The 19,377-nt window shown below is 42.7% G+C and overlaps 1 long non-coding RNA gene and 2 pseudogenes across 1 annotated transcript; 1 reads left to right on the forward strand and 2 right to left on the reverse strand.

Annotated features, from left to right (window-relative positions):
• Window positions 1–13,990, reverse strand: part of LOC123396031 — a 68,695-nt pseudogene extending 54,705 nt beyond the window's left edge.
• An 88-nt stretch (window positions 13,991–14,078) lies between these two features.
• On the forward strand, window positions 14,079–15,707 carry LOC123396042 (annotated as a pseudogene).
• Window positions 15,708–18,058: 2,351 nt separating this feature from the next.
• Window positions 18,059–18,628, reverse strand: LOC123405657. The gene is made up of 2 exons (XR_006611979.1): window positions 18,525–18,628; window positions 18,059–18,424 (listed from the first exon to the last, which is right to left on the reverse strand). It is a non-coding gene; the product is annotated as an uncharacterized LOC123405657 (long non-coding RNA).
• Window positions 18,629–19,377: the final 749 nt, after the last annotated feature.

Raw genomic sequence — 19,377 nt, forward strand, 5'->3', positions numbered from 1 at the left:
GTGACAAGCATTAAGCATAGCCAAGTAGTAGCAACATCAATCTAGAACATAGTGGATACTAGGGATCAATCCCCATCAAGAACTAACTCGATTACATGATAGATCTCATCCAACTCATCACCGTCCAGCAAGCCTACGATGAGATTACTCACGAACGATGAAGAGCATCATGGAATTGTCAATGGAGAAAGGTTGACGATGACGATGGCGACGATTTCCCCTCTCCGGAGCCCGGAACGGACTCCAGATCTGCCCTCCAGATGAAGAACAGGATGTGTCGGCGCCTCCGTATCGCAAAACGCGATGAAACCTTCTCTCTGATTTTTTTCCGGGCAAGACGGAAGATATAGAGCTGAGTTTGGGGGCGGTGGAGCCACTTGGGCCCCACAAGCCCTCACGGCGCGGCCAGGGGGGGGGGGGGTGGCCGCGGCCTGTGGGCTTGTGGCCCACTGGTCCACCTCCTTCGGTAGATCTTTGCGCAGGTATTTTTCTTTTATTCCAGAAAAAATCTCCGTAAATTTTCAGGACATTCGGAGAACTTTTATTTCTGCACAAAAACAACACCATGGCAATTCTGCTGAAAACAGCGTCAGTCCGAGTTAGTTCCGTTCAAATCATGCAAATTAGAGTCCAAAACAAGAGCAAAAGAGTTCGGAAAAGTAGATACGACGGAGACGTATCAAGGAGCATATATTTGTGCTTCTGGTTGGGGTGAAGATACCCCGAACAAGTTCCTCAAAAGATTATTTTCCATAGTGACAAGTGATATTAAATTTCAACACAGTATATAAATTTTTCCTTACCAAGTTCCACTTACCAAAGGACCTTCACTCCCCGGCAACGGCGCCAGAAAAGAGTTTTGACGACCCACAAGTGCTGGGGATCTATCGTAGTCCTTTTGATAAGTAAGAGTGTCGAACCCAACGAGGAGCAGAAGGAAATGACAAGCGGTTTTCATTAAGGTATTCTGTGTAAGCACTGAAATTATCGGTGACAGATAGTTTTGTGATAAGGTAATTTGTAACTGGTAACAAGTAACAATTGTAACTAAGGTGTAGCAAGGTGGCTCAATCCTTTTTGTCACAAAGGACAAGCCTGTACAAACTTTTATGTAAAGAAAAGCGCTCTCGAGGACACATGGGAATTTATGTCAAGCTAATCATGCTCAGATGATTCGCGTTTGTTACTTTGATAATATGATATGTGGGTGGACCAGTGCTTGGGTGCTGCCCTTACTTGGACAAACCTCCCCCTTATGATTAACCTCTCTCGCAAGCATCCTCAACTATGAAATAGGAATTAAGATAAATCTAACCATAGCATTAAACATATGGATCCAAATCAGCCCCTTACGAAGCAACGCATAAACTAGGGTCTAAGCTTCTGTCACTCTAGCAACCCATCATCTACTTATTACTTCCCAATGCCTTCCTCTAGGCCCAAACAATGGTGAAGTTTCATGTAGTCAACGTTCACATGACACCACTAGAGGATAGACAACATATAACTTATTACAATATCGAACGAATACCAAACTCACATGATTACTTATAACAAGACTTATCCCATGTCCTCAGGAACAAATGTAACTACTCACAAAGCATATTCATATTCATGATCAGAGGTGTATTAATAATCATTAAGGATCTAAACATATGATCTCCAACAAATAAACCAACTAGCATCAACTAAAAGGAGTAATCAACACTACTAGCAACCCACATGTACCAATCTTAGGTTTTGAGACAAATATCGGATACAAGAGATGAACTATGGTTTGGAGAGGAGATGGTCCTGATGAAGATGTGGATGGAGATTGACCCCCTCTCGATGAGAGGATCGTTGGTGATGATGATGGCTTCGATTTCCCCCTCCGAGAGGGAAGTTTCCCCAGCAAATCGCTCCGCCGAGCTCTAGATTGGTTCTGTCAAAGTTACTCCTCGAGACGACAGCGTCGCGTCCCATCCCGAAAGGCCTGTATGATTTTTTCCAGGTTAAAACCCTTCATATAGGAGAATATGCGTGCCGTAGGCTGATGACCCACAAGTATAGGGGATCAATCGTAGTCCTTTCGATAAGTAATAGTATCGAACTCAACGAGGAGGAGAAGGCTCAGATAAACGGTTTTTAGCAAGGTAATAACTGCAAGCACTGAAAGTAGCGGTAACAAGTGATGGTGTAGTGAGGTGAAACATAGCAAGCGAAAAGTAGCAAGTGACAAGTAGTAGCAACGGTGCAGAAAAGTGTCCCAATCCCTTTTGTAGCAAGGGACAAGCCTGAGCAAAGTCTTATAAGAGGAAAAACGCTCCCGAGGACACACGGGAATTTCTGTCATGCTAGTTTCATCATGTTCATATGATTCGCGTTCGTTACTTTGATAGTTTGATATGTGGGTGGACCGGCGCTTGGGTACTACCCTTACTTGGACAAGCATCCCACTTATGATTAACCCCTCTCGCAAGCATCTGCAACTACGAAAGAAGAATTAAGACAACGTCTAACCATAGCATTAAACTAGTGGATCCAAATCAGCCCCTTACGAAGCAACGCATAGACTGGGGTTTAAGCTTCTGTCACTCTAGCAACCCATCATCTACTTACTACTCCCCAATGCTTTCCTCTAGGCCCAAATATGGTGAAGTGTTATGTAGTCGACGTTCACATAACACCACTAGAGGAAAAACAACATACAACATATCAAAATACCGAACGAATACCAAATTCACATGACTATTATTAGCATGACTTATCCCATGTCCTCAAGAACAATAGTAACTACTCACAAAGCATAATCTTAATCATGATCAGAGGTGTAATGAATAGCATCAAGGATCTGAACATAAACTCTTCCACCAAGTAATCCAACTAGCATCAACTACAAAGAGTAATCAACACTACTAGCAACCTTACAAGTACCAATCGGAGTCGTGAGACGGAGATTGTTTACAAGAGATGAACTAGGGTTTGGAGAGGATATGGTGTTGATGAAGATGTTGATGGAGATGACTCCCCTGCGACGAGAGGAGTGTTGGTGATGACGAAGGCGACGATTTCCCCCTCCGGGAGGGAAGTTTCCCCGGCAGGATCGTCCTGCCGGAGCCCTAGATTGGTTCTGCTCAAGTTCCGCCTCGTGGCGGCGGTGAATCCACGAAAAAGCTCCACTCTAATTTTTTTTCTCGGACGAAATCCTTCATATAGCAAAAGAGGGGGGCCAGTGGGCCACCAGGGTGCCCACAAGCCCTGTTGCCGTGGCCAGGGGCGTAGGCCGCGACAACCAGGCTTGTGGGCCCCTGGTTGCTCCCCTCTGACACTTCTTTCGCCCAATATTTTTTATATATCCCCAGAAAAATCCACGTTGATTTTTAGGGCATTTGGAGTTGCGCAGAATAGAGGACTCAGACTTGCTCCTTTTCCAGTCCAGAATTCCAGTTGCCGGTATTCTCCCTCTTCAAATAAACCTTGCAAAATAAGAGAGAAAAGGCATAAGTATGGTTCCACAAAGTATAATAACAGCCTATAAAGCGATAAATATCAACATGAAAGCATGATGCAGAACGAACGTATCATAGGCCTGCCAGGGGGCCCACATGCATGTAGGTCGCGACCAGGGGGGTACGCCGCGCCCCCTGGGCTTGTGGCTTCCTGGTGGGTCCCTTACGTTACTTCTTTTGCCAATTATATTTTATATATTAAAAAACAATTCTCAGTAAGTTTTCAGGACTTTTGGAGCTGTGCGGAATAGGTCTCTAAGATTTAATCCTTTTCCAGTCCAGAATTCCAGCTGCCGGCATTCTCCCTCTTCATGTAAATCTTGTAAAAGAAGAGAGAAAAGGCATAAGTATTGTACCATAATATGTAATATCATCCCATAATGCAATAAATAATGATATAAAATCATGATGCAAAATGGACGTATCATGATGTGATACATAGCTCTCCCCACCGGAATCTTGGGACGATATCTTACTCTAAATCTGCTCCAGAAACAGTTCAAAACGAAACAACAGATATTGTCGTGATACGAAGGTCAAAACCTTCTAGAGATTATATAATGAATTTTTACCAACCCGAAAGAGTATACCACAAGAAAACGGAGTCTGAAGGGTACACGGGTGGCCACAAGCCTGTAGGGCGCGCCCAGGGGGGTAGGCGCGCCCCCTGGCTTGTTCCCTCCTCGTGCACTTTTTTGACTGCTTTAAATTTTCCTAATTTTTTAAATATTCCAAAACTGATAAAAATTGCCATTGGGAACATTTTGGATTAGGTTTGCTTACCATAACACATACCTATTCCTTTTCGAAGTCTGAAACATTCTGATAAATCTCCGTAATGTACTCTGCCGGAGTTATGGTATTGATAATATTGGTTTCAACATTTATGGGAGTACTTGAGATATAATGTTTGATTCTTTCCCATTTACCACCTTAGGATTTGTGCCTTCGGCGTTGTTGATCTTGATGGCACCAGAACGATATACTTCCTCGATAATGTAAGGCCCTTCCCATTCAGAGAGAAGTTTTCCTGTAAAAAATCTTAAAGGAGAGTTGTATAGCAAGACATGATCACCTACACTGTATTCACGCTTTTGTATCCTTTTATCATGCGATCTCTTAACCTTTTCTTTAAACAACTTGCATTCTCATAGGCCTGGGTTCTCCATTCATCAAGTGAGCTAATGTCAAATAACCTCTTCTCACCAGCAAGTTTGAAATCATAGTTAAGCTCTTTAATTTCCCAATAAGCTTTATGTTCTAGCTCTAGAGGTAAGTGACATGCTTTACCATAAACCATTTTATATGGAGACATACCCATAGGGTTTTTGTAAGAAGTTCTATAAGCCCATAACACATTGTCAAGTTTCTTAGACCAATTCTTTCTAGATCTATTAAAGATATTTTGCATGATCAATTTAATTTCTCTATTGCTCAATTCTACTTGACCACTAGACCGAGGATGATAAGGACATGCGATTCTATGATTAACATCATACCTGGCAAGCAATTTACGGAAAGCACCATAAGTATAGTGTGAACCACCATTAGTCATTAAATATCTAGGGACTCCAAATCTAAGGAAAATAACTTCTTTCAGCATTTTAATAGAAATGTTATGATCGACATTACTAGCTGGAATAGCTTCTACCCACTTAGTAACATAATCAGCAACAACTAGAATATGAGTATACCCGTTGGACTTTGGAAAAGTTCCCATATAATAAAAAAACAGACATCAAATGGTTCTATAACAAGAGAGTAATTCATAGACATATCCTGACGTCTACTAATGTTACCAATTCTTTGACATTCATCACAAGACAAGACAAACTTAGGAGCATCCTTGAAGAGAGTAGGCCAATAAAAACCAGATTGTAATACCTTCTGTGCACTTCTATTTCCAGCGTGATGTCCTCCGTAGGCCTTAGAGTGACACTTGTGTAGGATATGTCCCTATTCAAGGTCAGGTACACAACATATAATAATGCCATCTCCTCCTTCTTTATAAAGGTGTGGATCGTCCAAAAAGTAATGTATTAAATCATAGAAGAACTTTTTTCTTTTGTTGGATGTGAAGCTAGGCGGTATAAATTCTTTGGAGGATCAATTCATTTTTATCATGAGGAACAATGGTAATACCTCCTTTTTTAGGGACACAATGAATGGGACTAACCCATCTACTATGAGCAATAGGATAAATTATACCTGCCTCCAGAAGCTTTAGTATTTCATTTCTTACCACTTCCTTCATTTTAGGATTTAATCATCGTTGGTGATCAACAACTGGTTTAGCATCATGCTCCATATTGATTTTGTGTTGACATAGAGTGGGTCTAATGCCCTTAAGATCATCAAGAGTATATCCAATAGCGGTACGGTGCTTCCTCAAAGTTCTCAATAATCTCTTTTATTCATGCTCTGAAAGGTTAGCACTAATAATAACAGGATATATCTCCTTTTCATCAAGATAAGCACACTTCAGAGTACCAGGTAATTGTTTAAGCTCAAACACGGGACCACCCTTGGGTGGAGGAGGATCCCCAAGTCTTTCAACAGGCAGGCCGTGTTTCAAAATAGGCTGTTGATCAAAGAAAATCTTATCTATTTCATTCCTTTCATTCATATGAATAACATTTTCCTGGTCTAGCAAAGATTGTTCTAAGGGATCAGTAGGAGGCCCCGTGATAGAAGTGAGAAAAATAATTCCATCTTTACTAGGCAATTCTTTCTCATGGGGTTGTCTACGAAATTTAGAGAAATTGAACTCATGGGACACATCCCCAAAATTTATAGTAATCGTTTCTTTCTCACAATCAATCTTAGCATTAACACTATTCAAGAAGGGTCTACCAAATATAATGGGACAAAAATCATCTTGTGCGGAACCAAGAACAAGAAAATCAGTAGGATACTTTATTTTCCCACACAAGACTTCAACATCTCTAACAATCCCAATTGGTGCAATAGTATCTTACTAGCAAGCATGATGGTAACATCAATTTCTTCTAATTCACCTGGTGCAATATCATTCATAATTTCTTGGTATAAGGTAAAGGGAATTGCACTCACACTAGCACCCACATTACATAAGCCATGATAACAATGATCTCCTATTTTAATAGAAACAACAGGCATGCCAACAAAAGGTCTATGTTTACCTTTAGTATCAGGTCTAGCAATTCTAGCAGCTTCATCACAGAAATGAATGACATGCCCATCAATAATATCAACCAAGAGATCTTTAACCATAGCAATATTAGGTTTGAATTTAATTTGTTCGGGAGGTATAGGTTTCCTAGTACAACTCTTATGAACCACAGTTAAAGCTTTAGCATGTTCCTTTATTCTAACAGGAAAGGGAGGTTTCTCAATATAAGCAGTCGGAATAACATGATTAGCATTACAAATAATAGTTTCTTCTTCAACTTTGAAAGGTTCAACCACTTTAACTTCAATGGGAGGATGATATCTAAACCACTTATCCTTGGGGAGATGAACATGAATAGCAAAATATTCATATAACGAAGCTACTACCTCAGAGTTAAGTCCATATTTAGTGCTAAAATCACGAAAAGCATCGGTGTCTATAAAGGATTTAACACAATCAAACTTAAGGCTTATACCTAAATCATTACCTTCGTAGAGTTACCAATCTTCAAAGTTGCGTTTAATTCATTCCAATAAGTCACATTTGAATTCAATATCTTTCTTCATAAAGGAACCAACACAAGAAGTATAGAGCATGGATTGATCATTACAAGAGAGCTCAGCATAAAAATTATGAATAATAATTTCTCTCGAGAGCTCATGATTGGGACGTGAATATAACATTGACTTAAGACTCCCCCAAGCTTGAGCGATTCTTTCTCCTTCATGAGGCCAAAAATTATAAATATAATTCCAATCATGATGAACCAGATGCATAGGATAAAACATCTGATGAAATTCCAATTTCAATCGGTTGTAGTTCCATGATCCAATATCATCACATAGATTATACCACGTCAGCGCCTTTTCCTTCAAAGATAAAGGAAAGACCTTCTTCTAGACATCATCCTCGGGCAGACCTGCAAGCCTAAATAATCCACAAACTTCATCCACATAGATTAGATGCAAATCAGTATGTAGTGTTCCATCTCCTGCATTAGGATTAGCTAGCAGTTTTTCTATCATACCCGAAGGAATTTCATAATAAATATTTTCAGTAGGTGCAGAAGGTTGAGGAACATCTCTTTGTGCTTCCCATTGGGGTGAAGATACCCCGAGCAAGCCCCTCAAAGGATTATTTTCCATAGTGACAAGTGACAGTAAATTTCAGCACAATATATAAATTTTTCCTTACCAAGTTCCACTCACAAAAGGCGCTTCACTCCCTGAAAACGGCGCCAGAAAAGAGTCTTGTTGACCCATAAGTGTAGGGGATCTATCATAGTCCTTTTGATAAGTAAGAGTGTCGAACGCAACGAGGACCGGAAGGAAATGACAAGCGGTTTTCAGTAAGGTATTCTATGCAAGCACTAAAATTATCGGTAACATATAGTTTTGTGGTAAGGTAATTCATAAGGGTGATGATGAGTTCATGGATATACTTCTCGCCCCTCGTTGGTTACCCCAAGTGGAAGGTGGAGATGTAGTCAGCAACAGATTTCCCTTACACGAAGACTGTAAGGTTTATCGAACCAGAAAGACTCCTAGGCTCAACAAGTAGGCTTCTTCCACCCTGGCGCTGGCAGAAGAAGTTGACCTGCACACACAACAAATAACTTTGCTCCCAACGAGTACAGAGAGGTTGTCAATCTCTCTGGCCTTGTAGTTTGCAAAGGATCAGAACACAAGCAGGGAAGTAATAGCGATTGCAACGGAAAAGTAAATGAAAGCGGTAAATGATGGAGGTGTAAACAATGATGGTGATATGGACCGGAGTCACATGATGTTCACTAGTGATGTCTCTCTCCCAAAAGACGATAAACAACTATGCTTGGGCAAAAAATCACAGTTGGCAATTGACAGAATTAGGATTGCACTGCTATGCTAATTATGCTACTTGATAGTTAGAGGTTCAATAGTAATGGGCAGTACGCCAAGACAAGTAGACCGTTTATTTATCAGCATCTACTTACTAATCATCCACCTTGAGATATCTATCCGGAACATTTCTCCGGTATTAAGTTGCGAGCCCCACCCAATGTGTAAACTCAAAGCAACGGACAACTGCATTAATGAACTATGCGTAAGGTAAACAATCCTTGCAACCGTGGTCACAAGTATCGTTGTTTTCTCCCTGGTGGCAACAAGCACATCCCCTAGTATCATGTTTCTGTTACTCAAGCTAGACATCGAGGGGCATGAACCCACAATCATGCATAACGCTCCCTCTTGGAGTTACAATCTACTACTCCGCCAAAGCAATAAATAGCAACTGAGAACATGCATGAATCACTAAGGAACATAATATAAAAGGATAATCAAATATATAACTCATAACAATCTGAACATAATCTCATAATCCATCGGATCCCAACAAACCGAGCATAGCAATAGCAAGATAATTACATAGATGCCTTGATCATGTAGGGAAGCACACAAGGACTAACCATTGAAGCACAAGATTGGAGAGAAGACATCACATAGCTATTGGTCATGGACTCATGGTCCAAGGAGGACTACTCATGGCACGTCTGGGAAGCGTCCATGGTGGTGGAGAAGCTCCCGGAGGTTAATCCTCCCTCCGACAGGGTGCCGGGAAGAGGTCTCCTGAAGCTCCCAATCTCGGAAGCGTTACGGCGGCGGAACGGTGGAGAAAATCGCGATTCCAGAAAGTCTGCGAGGGTTTCCTCTCGAGACTCTAAATATAGGCCAAAGGAGGGCACCAAAAGAAGTGGGACCCACCCAGGCGACCTCCTGGCACGGCCTAGGGCCTGGTCGCACCAGCAGGCCGCCTAGGAGGCCCCTGGCCCCCTCTGGCCCTCCTTCGGGGATCCGGAAGCTTATGTTTCGCTAATTTTTTATATATATTTTCTGGAATTTTTTAGACTTCGGAAAGTTGGTAAAAAGCCCGTGCAAAATATACATGAGCGGACAGAAACTGGCACTGGGTGCACTGAGTTAGTAGGTTAGTCCAAATATGTGTAAAATGATATAAAAGTGTTGCAAAACATATACAATGTCACCCAAAGATCATGGAACAAACATAAATTATAGATACGTTCGGGACGTATCAACACCCCAAGCTTAATTTTTGCTCGTCCTCGAGTAGATAAATGATAACACAAATAATTTATGTGGTGACATGCTAACACACATATAAGAACTTCAAAGTAAAGGAAGTGAGATATGCAATTCAAGTCAAGACAATAACAAGCAAGAGTCTATATCCAGTATTGAGTTTAGCAAAGTAAGAACATAAAGGTGCAAGAGCTCTCGCTGTTCGTGACTCGAATGTCTCCAAATGGTGTTTGCGTGCAAGAAGTGGGAGATGGGTTGAGATCATAAAATATTTTTTAATTGAGAACTCAATCTACTAAACCTCACACTTAGTCTCCGTCGAAATCTTATTTTGACTCATCCCCAGACCACTAGTCAGGCACAAGTCAAAATGATCCTCTCCCTTTCGATTTTGAGCACTCATGCAATGGATGAGCATAAGCAAGATATGTTGGCGGCAAAGAGAATAATGTTGGAGAAGGAAGACAAAAAGGTGTGAAAGGCTCACATCAATGAGGACAACCGTAGGCGAGAGAAAGCCAAATGATAGATATGATGTGAGGAGTAGGGATTGCCATGTAACGGATGCACATATGAGCTAAGGTAAGTTCTCCAATGGAACTAGTGGGGGTGTATCCAACTTGTTTGCTCATGAAGACCTAGAGCTCATTTGAGGAGGCTCATCATTGGAATATGCAAACCAAGTTCTATAGTGTAAGGGTCCCCACTTAGTTATGCATGAATGATAATCTCTATGTAGTACCAATATAGCAATGGAGCACGAGTGTGGATCTTTCAAAAGGGATAGTAGTGTTGCCCCCTTCTCTCTTTTTATTTCTCTTTTTATTTCTTTTTTTTAAATTGTGGCCTCTTTGGCTCTTTCTTTTTATCTCTCATTTGTCCTCTTTGGGATCTTTTATTTTGTCCACTTTGGGATCTTTTCCTCACTTAAGGGCAACACTCTATGTTTTACATGAAAAAAAATCATCACACTTTATAAGAAGTAATCAACATAAAGACAAGTGAAAACTATCAGGATGTATGCAAATGTATGCCTCTGGCAGTGTAGCAGGATATGCAATGATACTAGCGCGTCATGTAGCAGTAATAAGGGCAAGGCCCAACTATCATGCAGCTCTACGATCAAGCAAAAGCATGTATGACATGAAGATCAAGTCATGAGATGGTGCATGTTCCATGGCAATGTATCTCGGAAAGGCTATGGAAATGCCTTAATAGGTAGGTATGGTGGTTGTTTTGAGGAAAGATGTAATGAGGCTTATGTATGACAGAGCGTATCATGTCATGGGTTTGGATGCACCGGTGGAGTTTGCACCAACTCTCAATGTGAGAAAGGGCAATGCACGGTACCGAGGTGGCTAGCGAAATATGGATGGTGGAAGTGCCAACAATCGAATACTCACATTAGCCCGAAGAACTCATACACTTATTATCGGTAACTCTCTATCTAGTTAGGAAATTCACAAAGAGACAAGTATCCCGAGGAGAGTGTATGGGGGTTTGGTTATCCTTGCGCATCCTCGACTCATGGTAACGTGAGGGTACTCTATATATTCCAACCCCTCCAGAGGTTAGCGATCAATTTAGTAGCTAGAGTTCTCAACTAATTTTTAGTTTTTGAAAAACACACAGATTTCCCAAAATACGACAACTATCATTAATAGGTTCAAGCTCTTGGCACCAATAGTCCAAACATTACTCAAATCAATACCTCAAAACTATTGCAAGTTACTATTATACTTAAATAGCAACCTCAATTACCTACTCATGCAAGACACACAACTCAGTGCAACGAGCCAACTCTCTAAACAAGGTAAGCATGATAACTGAGGAGAGTTCCAGAAACAACCTAAATAATAGCTCTTAAAAAGATAAGCATGAAAACTAAGAGCTAAGCATGACAGTAGCTACGAAAAGATGAAGAACACACAAGAAGATAAGCATGAAAACCTATGTTGTGTTTTAGAGTGGAATGGAGCGTGTCTCTCTCCCAAAAAAGGTAGGCTAGGTTCCTGCTTGTTATGAACAGCAAGCAAAACTAAAACAAACTAAAAAGCAAATAGCGGGATGCTCCAAGCATAGCACATATCATATGAAGTGATAAAAATATAGCATGGAGATGGACGGACTGATGATTGTTGATAGAGAAGGGGATGCACGGGGGGCATTTCCAAGCATAGACGCTTGAGTGTCCTTTGAATATTTCTTGGGGTGCATGCGGGCATCCCCAAGCTTGAGCGCTTGACACTCGTGCATCTTCTTTCATCATCTCTTCCATCGCATACTCGAAAACTCCCTTCATACGAAACTCATCATAAGCTGATTAGAGTGGTTAGTACCATTAATAAAATAATTCATTACCTACTGGAAATAAAGATTTTCATGAAAATCTACTACTTCTCATGATTGCCAAAAGAGTTTTGCAAATAAAAAGCAAGCTTAGGATTCGCAAAACAAGGTTAACACAAAACATGGCAGAATGTGTGAAAAACAGAACAACAGGTAGTAAATAATTTATCCGGGGCACTTCTGCAACTCAAATCAAAAAAATCAGTACAGATGCCAGAAAGGAAATTATATAGATCATGCTGTCAAAACAATTGAGATAAAAAATATGATCTGGTGATGTTTGGCGAATATTTCCGTCAAGCACATAGAATCTGTTTCTAGACAACATGTCACACTTTTTGAACTTTCTTGCAATCGGAGGCTATAACTTGGCACAAAGCTTAAAAATAAAGATAGAATGATGTTGCTACAGTAGTAACAAGCATCAATACCTCTAAAACATAAAGTAAAAACAAATTGGGTTGCCTCCCATCAAGCGCTTTCTTTTATGCCTTTGAGCTAGGCAAAATGGAAGAAGATCAAATGTTATCAACTTCAAAAGAATAACTTGCCCGAGTAACGGACTCATAAGATAACTTAATCTTCTTTCTAGGGAAGTGTTCCATTCCCTTTTTAAGAGGAAATTGGAATTCAATAATTCCCACTTTCATGTCAATGATAGCACCAACAGTACGGAGAAAAGGACGTCCCAAAATAATTGGACATGAAGGATCACATTCAATGTCCATAATAAGAAAATCAACGGGCACATAATTATCATTGACAATAATAAGAACATCATAAATTCTCCCTAAAGGTTTCTTTATAGAAGAATCAACAAGACGAACACCAAAAGAACATGGATCATAAGGTTTTCAATGAAGCATATCATACATTCTTTTGGGCATAACGGAAGCACTAGCTCCAACATCACACAATGCAAAGCAAGAGATATTATTCAATTTAATTTTGACCATAGGATCCCAACCATCTTCTAGTTTTCTAGGAATAGAAGTCTCTAGCTTGAGCTTCTCCTCCCTAGCTTTGATAAGAGCATTGGTAATATGCTCGGTGAAGGCAATATTGAGCGTACTAGTGTGGGGGTCTTTAGCCATTCTTTGCAAAAAGGTGATAACTTCGGAGAGACTACAATTTTCAAAATCAAGGTTACTACCATTAATTAAAGTGGTAGTAATGTCATCTAAGCTCATTCTTTTGGTAGTGTCTAAATTCATAGGACCTTCTTGTCCTATAGTTGAGGTATTAGCATCACCATTAATAGGTCCATTGGCACTAGGAGTGCGATGGGTGCTAAAAGTTTTGAGATCCTCAACAACTTCTATAGTAGCAATGGTAGTGTGTGTAGGAAGGCTCTTAATTCTCTCTTCCTCTTCCTTTTCTCTAGCCGATCTCTCTTTAATTTTGGCTAGCATTCTTATGTTCTCATTAATTTGGACTTGGATAGCATTCATGGGTGTGGTGTTCCTTTCCTCAAGTGGGGAAGTTCTAATTTTAAGTATATCTACATCATGAGCTATGTTGTCCACCTTCAAAGAGAGACTATCTAATTTTTCTAGTTTCTCCTCTACATTCTTGTTGAAGGATTTTTGAGAAGTGATAAAATACTTAAGCATGCTCTCTAATTCAGAAGTGGAGTTTTTGGTGCTAGGATAATTGTTATTGTTCCCATAGTTGCTAGATTGGAACGGTCTAGGATTGCTATCTCTCCCTAATAATAAAGCACTGATGGCTTTTGTCGTCCGTCGTCAACACTTTTGCACAAAAGCCCCCGTGTTATTTTGAAATCAACCCGCAATCCCTTACTTTAGTGAATTCAGAGAAAACGTTTCACTTCTATAAAAAAACTGCACCGTCGCCCGCAGCTCATCCTGCCCGAGCTCCCCTCGCGCCTGCGGGCCGCCTCGCCGGTGACCCCACACCATCGCCTCGCCCCTCCCCCTTCTCCTTCTTCCTCTCAATCTTCTCGCATCTCTCCCTCTTTCTCGCTGAACAGGGACCTCTAGGAGGACGATGGCGCCGCCGGCCCTCAATATCGTCGGATCTGGCCGCGTCCATGCCAAATCCACCGGAAATGGATCCACCCTGGCTAGATCCGACCGGATCCGACCGGGCCCTACCGTCCCTCCAGAGGGAAGAGGAAGCGAAGCAGGCGCAGAGGAGGACAGAGCGCTGACAACGAGACCAGTGAGGTTGGATGGGGCCGGATCCCAGAGGCGGGCTAGAGGCAACTGGCGGCGGATTCAGGCGCAGGCGGTGGCGCTCCTCCATGGACTGCGGGAAGAAGAGGAGGACAACGCGACAGGAACGAGGCCAACAAGGGTGGGATGAAGTGGATCCAGGAGGAGGGCTAGAGGCGATCGACGGCGGATTCAGTGCAGGCGAAGCTCCTCCATGGATTGCGAGAGGAAAAACACGAGGGAGACTCCTGCAGGAAAAAATTGGGAATCGCTGGCACACACGCAACATCACTAAACTACCTCCCGCGGCTCCACCATAGGCCCAGCCAGGGCCCGGGGCGTGTTGGTCGACCGCCAGATCTGGACAGCAATCGAGCCACTACACACCAGCCTCGCAGCCCCCATCGCCCCGAGCCACTGGATAGAGAAGAGGAGAGCAGTGCGCTGGGTGGTGAGGAGGAGGAGCGCTGGGTGGTCAGGGGTAGAGCAGGAGGAAGAAGAAGGAGGTGGCGTTAGCTGATGTCTGATGGATCAGGAGGAGGTGAGTGACGATGCTCTGGATAAAGTAGACGGTGGGAGTGCCACGGTTGCTTTTTTTCTACTAATCAATTGCTAGATTTTTCTGGATAAAGTGGGCGGTGGGCGTGCCCCTCACGGCCTGCGCATCGGCGTGCGGCGGCGTCGCGGTCCAGGCCTCGGCGTTGCGCGTGCGCAGCAGCTCCCTCTGGTTCGACAGCGTCAATGCCACCACCCACAACACGGCCGGGTTCACAGTACCGCCGCGCGTCGTGCCGGCCCCGTTCGCCCGCCGCGTCGACGTCGTCTTCGAGCGATTTATCGGCAACACCTCTACCGCGCTCTTCGCCGCGCCGCGAGGGTATGCACTGGCTGCCCCGGTCGCCGCGCTGCTCGCGTACGACGTCTCTGCCGGGCCGTCTCGCTCCGGGCGCTCGGCGCGCCGGTCCGCGTGGATTTCGGGGACCTCGCGTCTGCGGCGGCGGCGGCGAACGGGACGACGCTGTTCAACGCCATGGCGGCCAGGTGTGTGACCTTCGTGGTGGACAGCGGTAAGGTCGTGGCCACGCACGCCATGGCGTCGGCGACCGCGTGCGCGGTGACCGGCACGGGGCCCTACGGTGTGGCGGTGCGGCTGCAACCGCCACCGCCACCGCCAACGCCACTGCCACCGCCGCCGCCTCCCGCGATGGTGCGGGAGCGGTGGTGGGCGTGGACGGTGGTGGTTGGCCTGGGCGGGGTGGTGGCGGTGAGTTTCCTGGCGGTCACCGTGGCCACCGCGGTGCGGTGGAGCAGGAGGCGCAGGAGGGAGGACATGGATGTGCGGGCGTTGGCCAGGGAGGAGCTGGGGAGGATGGCGGTGTGGGGGAGCAGGATGCCGGCGGCGAAGATGGTGAGGACGCGGCCGGAGCTGGAAGACGGTAGCCCGCTAGCGTGGCGGCGCTAGCTCCTCTGCCGGTTGCACGGTCGCCGCCTTCTGTGAACTAGGTGTACTCTTTTTTTCTCAGCATCAGACATTCAGGCTTGGTATTGTCGTTGTACATTATTAGATACACCACTCTGTACTCTAATATGATATTTTGTGTAAACTTAAAGTAAAAATGTACACTGAAATAGGTCATTATCTTGAGATTGAGAGCAACATATCACTACATGTTCTTTGAGAACCAGTAGCAGGTTGCAATGGGCTGTCCTCCTCATTTACCGAATCTAAGTATTGTTCTTATGTTCCTACCAGGATAGAACAAAACTCGAAGCTGTGACTGAAATATAATGCTGGTATGCACATTATTTGGTGTTACTAAATTCGCAAAAATGCACACAAATCATATACTTGGCCATGAAAAATACCTCATCATTTCTTCTACTAAGAAGTTCGAATGATATGTTGACAGTGGTAGCAGGGTTACAGGTTTGAAGTTCCTCCCATTCAGACTTCTATATTTGGTTGCTGGAGCAACAAAATGTTCAAGAATTTACTCTCTTCAGCTTTGAGCGCTTGTTACCGGTCAGCAAACATAAGCTAAAACTGTACATTACTCAAATTTCAGGTAGCAATACATAACTAAAAGAAATCAAGAAATTACTTGAAGATGGCACCGCATCTTCTGCAGACTCCAAGTAGATGAAATGACGATGCTCTGCATAAAGTGGATGGTGGGAGTGCCACAGTTTTTTTTCTACTAATCAATTGCTAGATTTTTCTGGATAAAGTGGGTGGTGGGAGTGACACAATTGCTTTTTTCTACTAATCAATTGCTAGATTTTTTTTCCAAGTAGAATTGCTAGCTGTTGTGCTGTACCGTGGAAGCTGATGGATGTCATGCGTGCAGCGTGCTAGCATTGATTATATAAAAAATAATATTCAATGACCATCGATTATAACTATTTGTTATTATAACGTAGTAGTCGGCATATTTAAATGCGGAAGCGCTCGTATGATTGCATTGGTTGGCATATTTGATTGAAGGCCAATTCAATTTCAGTCGATTGTAATATAGACACTCTTTTTTTTAATACCGAAGTGTGGTTAAATGCACTGGTTGGCATATTTTATTGAAGGTCAATTCAATTTCAGTCGATTGTAATATAGACACTTCTTTTTTTTAATACCGAAGTGCTCTCTGTGTACGTAAAGTATTTATGTCAAGTGGTTTATTTGGGTCAAGCCCAAATAATGAAAAATACAAGAATAACGATTTCCAACCAAACAACAAACTTATATATCTAAAAAACTCAATGTAGTAAAATTAGTTTTATAATAAATACACATTTATATATATTCATGCCTTTTTAAAACCGGTCAAAATTCTCAAAAGTTGTTCCATTTAAAAAAACTAGTAACAGTACACATGCAACGCACGTATAATCCAATAATGTGGGATGAAAATAATAAACTGAAAAATCCAAAATTCATTTTTTATATATCAAAAAATCTTTAAAAAATACAAGTACCATTAGTACAGATAGGTTTGTGTCATTGTTGTTGCCCTGGCACCTCTCGCTCGCTCACGCACTGCCTCGCCGCGCTACTCCACGGCGAACGGAGAAGAAAGGAGGAAGGAGAGCACAGGGACATGGTGGGGATTTTCTCCCGACGCACGTACACCATCGCCGCAACCACGGCTTCTATTCAGAGTACGAACTCGACACCCACACCAGGTTACAACGCACCCCACTCGGATTTTATACCCAGGGCTGGCGTCGGGAACAACCCCCCCTCTCCAGTGCACACGATCCAGCCCCGCCCGCTCTCGCGCGACCACCACACGCGCGTACGCGCCCCACACGCGCGAGGCCCGCGTCAGATCGTGCCATGGAGACCCGGTCCAGCACGCTACATGAGCCCTAGTCTAACGCACACATGCCGCGCATAGACTTGATAATTTTGAAATATTGATCCCTAGAATTGCACTCGACTAAGCCTGAAATGTGATGTTTGAAGGTGTGCCATTTTAGCAAAATATGTTAATGTTATCTTCGTTCTACAAATTAAGCATAGACTTGGGGCTGAGGACATGATGGTTGGGTGTTGATAAAAAATTCCAAAAGTGACCTTTAAAAAAGACAAGCAAATGCTTTGCAAATATGCTTGAGTCGTGGGCGTTCAATTAAAAAAAAGTACAAATATTGCAGCTGTGAAACTTAAAAGAAAAACCAAATTCAAAATGTATACACAAGATCATAGGTGGGCCATGGGCATGTGGAAAGTTAGAGCGATCCGAGTTCCCAGCGAAAACTTGCAAATGACGAGACATTGGTGAATAAGACTTCAAATTGAATGGGACCTAATCGACCGACATACAAGGTGTTTATGCACACAAATACCATCTTTACATGCCATGATAAAAATATCAGCTCATATCCCCCAAAAAACAATCGTACTATCATGCTTTACCAGCTTGTTACCTAGCACGGTAAGTTGTCTGTCTGGAACAGGATAAGCCGGCAAATTCTCTAGTAACTCATCGGTACAGTTCACGTTTTAGCGGTCTGCATCCAGTTCTTGCTCATCCATAGCTATAGCCCGATGTCATTACACCATGTATCTCCAGCATCCGCAGTCCAAAATGTTCGCCTGTCCCTCCATAGCTTAGGGCTTGATGTTGTTTCAAGCTTCTTGTCAGCAAGAAAACTTCCAGAAGGAGCAGCAGTTCTCATCGCCTAAATGTGGAAGATAAATCATAAAGAAGTGTGTAGCACCTGCCATTGAAGCAACATAAACATATTCTGAATGCCTGAAGTCTAGAACATTCACACACACCTGCCAAACTCGATTCCTCTTCGAATTCATCTTGCATACCAAATCTTCTGTGCCCAGATGATGTTGTAGCAAGAGGAAGGTATGGATGAAAGGAGAAACCGTTGACAATATCTAAGATCAAGGAGATAGAAAATCACATGGGCTGTACCATAAAAGAATTGCATATATATTATGTAAACCGCTCTATAGACAGAAATTTAGAAACACATACCAGCAGCTGCTTGGAAGCCTGTCACCCACTGACCACCTTGAAGGTCGTAAATATGGACCATGTCGTCCTGTCGAAACACAAAAATCTTGTTTGAAAGGTTCAATGGTTTGGAATAAGAACGAAAATGAACAGAAAACATGAGAAGCAAACCTGCCCACCAGTGGCAAGATGCTTGCCACAGGGCTCAATATCAAATTGTACTCTTTGATTAGTAGTATCACACGATCTGTACAACCTAATGAAGGGATTCCACACACAGAAAATGGGAAGAGTTTGACAAAAGTCAGAAGAATATGACTCCACTTAAAATAAGACAGATTAACCTATCAATTCCACTTCCCAAATCCAACAAACCAATTATACTTATTCTAAGCAATTTTGGAAGTAAAGTAGAATGTGTTTAAATACTTACTTGTAAACAATTTCCACGATGACCAATGCAACTCTACATAATGACCTGAAGAGGTATTTGTACATAATGACCTGAAGTGTCCTCATGTCACATCCCTGACACCTTAAGCAAGTTAGCTTGTGCTCATGTTTTTCTTTGCATTGCATCTAAGAAATTTTCAACAAGAACAAAGAAAGTGGTGAAGGAAAAAACTCAAAACCCTAGCCACTTCTTTAAATAAAGGAAATCTC

This window comes from Hordeum vulgare, chromosome 1H (genome assembly GCF_904849725.1).
Source record: "Hordeum vulgare subsp. vulgare chromosome 1H, MorexV3_pseudomolecules_assembly, whole genome shotgun sequence".
NCBI classification, from domain to species: domain Eukaryota; kingdom Viridiplantae; phylum Streptophyta; class Magnoliopsida; order Poales; family Poaceae; genus Hordeum; species Hordeum vulgare.